Here is a 6,000-nt window from a genome sequence, read left to right on the forward strand (position 1 = left end):
AACTCATCCATACCGACCTTTGCGGTCCCATGTCAATAACTACTGCCGGAGATCAACGTTATATTATAACATTTATTGATGACTACAGTAGGCACTGCCAAGTATTCTTATTATCAAATAAATCAGAGGCAAGTAGCATAATTAAGAATTATGTGACTAATTGTAAAACACAATTCAATGAAATTCCTTAGAGATTTAGATCTGATCGTGGAGGCGAGTTCCTATCCCATGAGCTCAGAGACTGTAGGCAATCACTGGGTATCGAGAGACAATTCACTGCTCCATACTCACCCCAACAGAACGGAATAGCTGAGAGGAGAAATAGGTATCTGCTTGAAGCTACGAGAACCATGTTAATAGAAGCACATCTTGAGAAAAAGTACTGGGGTGAAACTGTGACAACAGTTTGTTACTTACAAAACCGTTTGCCGATCAAAACTTAATCTAAAACACCGTTTGAGCTCTGGTACGGTGTTAGACCATGTCTATCTCATCTGAAAGTGTTTGAATGCAAAGTGCGCCAAGTTGGCAGATTACCTCATAAACGAATCGCACTACTTAGAAAAATTATTAAAAGAAGCAAGATTAACAGATGCTAAAACATCGAACATACCAATGGATACCGGATATTTAAAAATGAGATCTATAACGCCTCGTATAAATAACCCCATGTTCCAGAAGTTGATTGGATCCTTACTCTACTTTAGTGTGAATACAAGACCCGATATCTCGGCACCAGTAACAATATTAAGTCAACACATTAAGGATACACGCTTCAGCGTGTTGTTAGATACCTTAAAAATACTTCTACATATGAATTACTGCTGAGCAATTCGCAATTAACCAACAAACAGTTATTTGGATATGCTAATGCCAACTGGGCAAAGTCCAGAGAGGACAAAAAATCAAATAGCGGCTACTCGTTCAAATTCTTCGGGGGTACAGTGAGCTGGAGCTGCGAGAAGCAGGACTGTGTTTCTGTCTCATTGACAGAGGCAGAAATAGTAGCTCTGGCTGAGGCTTGTAGAGAGGCTGTATGGCTGCGAGAATTGCTAGATTTCTTCAAAGAAAAACAATTATCTCCAACCATCATTCATGAAGACAATCAAAGCTGCATCACCAGTCACAACACATCAGGTCTAAGCAGTAGATCTAAACATAACGATGTGAAACATTATTATGCACGAGACCTAGAACAGAAAAACATTATTGAAATGAAGTACTGTCCTAGCGAATTCAATCAAGTGGGCATTAGGGTGACCCATTTTGACCTATAATTTTTTTTTTTCAAACCTCGTATGAAAATATGATAGTTTTTTGTAATTGAGGAGCCCTCCTTAAATTTTAGGTCGACCGAATTTTTTTAAAGGGTCGCTCAAGAATTTTTAAAATTCATAAAATGGTCAAAATTTGAATTTTTTTCTTCTTATTTTCTTTCTCATGTCAGCAATTGTTTGTACATATAATGAAAATGATATCCGGAAAATTTTAGCTTGAAATATAAAATTTTAAAGGTCACTCAAAATTTTTCAATCTTTCGGAGTGCTCTAGATAAAATGTTTTCGAGCGACCTTTAGATATTAATTTTGTGGCTCTATCTTTTTTCGACTTATATTGATAATATAATTTGGAGGTGGGTATATTTGTGATCATAAAAAGTAATTCAAAACTTTATATCTTTTTCTGTTCACTTTTGCTATAATTCTAACCTTAAAATGAGATTACGCTAATTACAAATATTTTTAAACTCTCAAATTTTATAATTATTTCTACTAAAGATAGATGATTTGCAGATACGATTTAATGGATAATATTAATTTTAAACTACGAAAATAAAATTTATGATCATATTTTTTTTTGTTATAGATTCAGAAATGAGTCGTAATTTACGATCTAGTGCTTCATGTTCTGGAGAGTGGCTGATCGGTAAATATCCGACTAAATTAACTGGCCCAAAATTACCATCCAAACGAAATGTGCTCAGTTTTTTATCATTCCATCACTATGAGGAGCGAAAAACAATTGCTGAATCTTTAAATCTAACAACAAATTCACTATTAAGTTTTTGGATTTCTGAATACGTTAAAAAAGATTTTCATATCAAAGAGGAGATAAATAAATTATTTGTTGAATGACAAAAATTGAAAAAAAATCGATTACGTTCTACCAAAACTCAAAAAGAAAATGAGCAGACTTTTTTTAATTCACTGAATCAGTTATTTAATTGCGCACTTAACAAGTTTTCCGTAACAGATAGCGTTACTAAAAAGGCAGGTAGTTCACAATACGAATTGCGTGATAATTCGCGACTTTCTAATTTATTATCACAAAAAAGCACTTCATCACATTGCAGTGTTTCATCTCACGAAATTTATGCATCTCCTCCATCTAAAAAAAAAAAAAATAAGTGAAAAAAAGATGAAGGTCATCACTCCAAAACTATGTTCAATGATTGATCGCACTGGTACATCCAATCGTAGCGCAACGTTTCTAGTAGCAGCAACTACAGCGGCTTGTGGACAAAAAATATCTAATGCTTCGATAAGTAGAGAAACTGTTCATCAGCCTCTAATAACTTTGGATTTTTAATTAGTTTTGAGTCCCAACATATTGTTAGAGGAACTTTAGGAGAGAATTAATCTTTTAAATCTGTTGCTTTCTCAGCACGATATTTTTGGCGTGTGCGTCAAACAGTTTCTCTACTTATCGAAGCATTAGATATTTTTTATCCACAAGCCGCTGTAGTTGCTGCTACTAGAATGTATAGTTATAGCTGTACACCCATTTTTAAGCAAATAATATAATTTTCCTCATTGTACTAAAATGGAAAAGTATCATTACTTAAACAGGGATAAACGGCATTAGAATAAACTTTTTTTTTTTTTATTATTATTTTTGGATTACAAGTGAACGATTTATATCATGGCCAAGTAAAAAAATTTAATTTGGGAAATAACGGACACTCACATGGATATGCGAAACTTCTGGTAAGATCGTCCTGAAAAGTTTGTCAATTTTTTCCTATCGAAACTATGTTTTAATGAGAAAATTTCGACAAGCATAACTTCTTATTCAACCTATTTTCCGGGAATTTATACGCATTTAAAATGAAGTAACGGAATCAATTAAAATTTTATATTTCTTGAGCGATTGGTTAAAATAACCTTTCAAGTATTATATCCGGCTTCCCGTATCTACCAAAGAGGCTTTTTTGCCGTCGGCGCTGTAAAGTGCAGCGTTGAAAATTTCAAGGACAACAACTTCAGCCAATACCTTATCACACGGCGTCAACGTATCATCCAATCAGGGAATTACACTTGACTGTGTTCTAAATTCATCCAACTATATATTCTCAATTGTTCTCTCCAGAACCGTGAACCGAAGTAATAAAAACAACGAATATCAAGTCGTGCCAGCCTATGACGCTTAAAAAGTTAATGTATCTTCCTTGCTGGCCCAGGTGAGTCCTAAACCGCGTTACGTTTAGAAGAAAATCCTTTTATTTTACTTCTTTAAATTTGAATCGGCTTCTTAAATTATCTCACAGTCAAGTGATATCCAAAACCCACGGGAAAAACTTCTCAATTAGCGCAATCGAGGAAGCGTGGCAAATGGCTTGTTCTTGTTAACTACATTTCTGAATTTACATCTTCCTAATCGATTAATAAGTGTCAACAGCAATTTACATCTGAGTGAATTGCTGAAGTTGGAGTTTCAACCGAACTCAAATGAGCTATAAACTCAATAAATTACAAGTGTAGACCCATACGTTAAGTTTAATAGTTAGTTGTGAATCCCAGAGATTGAAGTGTAAAGGACTTTAGTATTAAGAACAATCTAACATCTTGTGAACTGAATACTACGAGCTTATAGGACAAACATCAAATAAACATTTATCATGGGAGAAAACCGGTACATCAAATTATTTCTATGATGTAAGATCCATTCCCTCCTTCCTGGACCAAACCTTCATTATTCAATCAGGAGCCAACAGAAGCCGTTCACGGGAGTTACAGTCCAAAGGTCACGAAGATCAACTTGAAAGTAAGCAGTGATCATCGAAAGGTAGGTGAAATGATTTAATTCTTTAGCGCATAAAATCCAAATTCTGCGTCGAATACACAGAGGCTCCTGCGGTGTTTATCGCTCGAGTTCTCACAACGAAAGTAAAACGTAGAGCTAATCCTCTGAGAAAATTCCCATGTTTGCCTGATGCCTCCCACTTGAGGCCCACGTGACCATTACCAATAATTAATCAATTAAATCAGGATGTAACACAAGAATTATAAATACAAGTCTAAATCAGTGGGAAAGTAATAAAAAATTTACCGAAAATTGTATAAGAAAATACACGCGTACGATGCTACCTGATTTGACTTAGACTGCTCTTATATGAAACTTTATTTTTTCTCATTTATTTGATAGCAATACAGTTGCAATTATCACTTTCATCATTTCTCGAAATAATAATCAAATGTTTTGTCAGAGGAGAAATTTTAGTTCAAAAAGGATATGAATTATTTATTAGTGCGAGACACCAGTTTTGTAGCCCTGTATTTTGATAAAAACATCCCAGGGCTATAGGATTAACATTTGGGTATAGCAGATTATTAGATGCATTTTTATCTTTTCTCACTTCTTTACTTATACCTGTAACGAAAAATATATATTCATAAATATCATCAAGAGTTCCATAATGAGAAATCGTTTTTAAATTATTATCTTTACATTTTTTACCGTAGTCTTTTTGTACGTCACTAAATATTTCTTCATTACAACCTGAGCGTAACGTTTCATCATCGTTTGCGGTTTTCTCAAATTCTAAAGGAAGGTGTAATCGAAGCTTATGATTACTGGTAGACATTATACTTCACGGCATCTAATCATAAACTGACAGAATTGCAAAAGATTTTGTATATATTTATTTCATACTCAAATCAGTGTTGTATTAACAAATAAATTGTATCACTACAAAGATGCTCGTTGGCCTATTACAATCAGAATACTTTCATTGGTGGTCCAAGTTGTTATGCGAAAATCTAGAACAGTTGAAAAATGGCATAAAAGTTTAGATTCAAACCCTGATTAAAAAAAATGATTAAAAATGATTTCACACGTTAAATGTCCATAAGAGACAGGATTAGAAATGATTTGAAGGATTAAAAAGTATTTAAAATGATTAAAAAACAAATCATTTTAAATACTTTTTAATCATTTTTTTTAATCAGGGAAGAGGAATTTTGAAGAATTCAATGTATATTTTATTCTTGCTATGGTGAATAGCCTGTTTTCGTAGAAATTTTGTATAGAAATCCTTAATTGAAACTCCGAAAGATTCTATTGTATCAAAGTCATTTTCTAATTATCAATCTGAAAAGCTTTTTGTATGATTCGATGTAATGAGTAGAGAGAAAACTATAATCGGAAATTCAAAATGTACACAACTCAATCTTCCATGTTATCTTTTGAATAATTAATCCACTTCCACATATTATCGAAAGATACATCCACATATTATTATTCTTTTTAAAACTGAAATATTGTATTTATTCAATTGACACGAGATAATTTTTAACAGTATAATACCGGCAATTCTTCTGCACTTAACTCATAAGAATAGTCTTATATAATCTATGAATCAAGAAAAAATAATAAAACCTGCATACAATGCTCAACGAATCTTAAAAAAAACTTACAAAAAATTTTTGACTTCCCGCTAAAAATATTTACGATTTTCAAAAAATTCAGAAAGTTATTGGTTTCACCCCGATTTCCAAAAATCGGGTTTTCATCGTATGTTGACGTTTGAAGGTGCTAGGAGCTATTTTGCCATTTTCAGAGAGATGTTTGTATGTGTGTATGAGTATGTGTGTGTGTGCCTGTGTGTGTAGTTGTAGACCTTTCATATGTTTTTGATGAATTAACCGATTTAGATGGTTCTTGCAGCATTAAAAAGATTTCTTCTGATCTAAGATTTCCACAAAATTTTTTGATTATTTA

The sequence above is a fragment of the Microplitis mediator genome, chromosome 3, assembly GCF_029852145.1.
Source record: "Microplitis mediator isolate UGA2020A chromosome 3, iyMicMedi2.1, whole genome shotgun sequence".
Classification (NCBI taxonomy): Eukaryota; Metazoa; Arthropoda; class Insecta; order Hymenoptera; family Braconidae; genus Microplitis; species Microplitis mediator.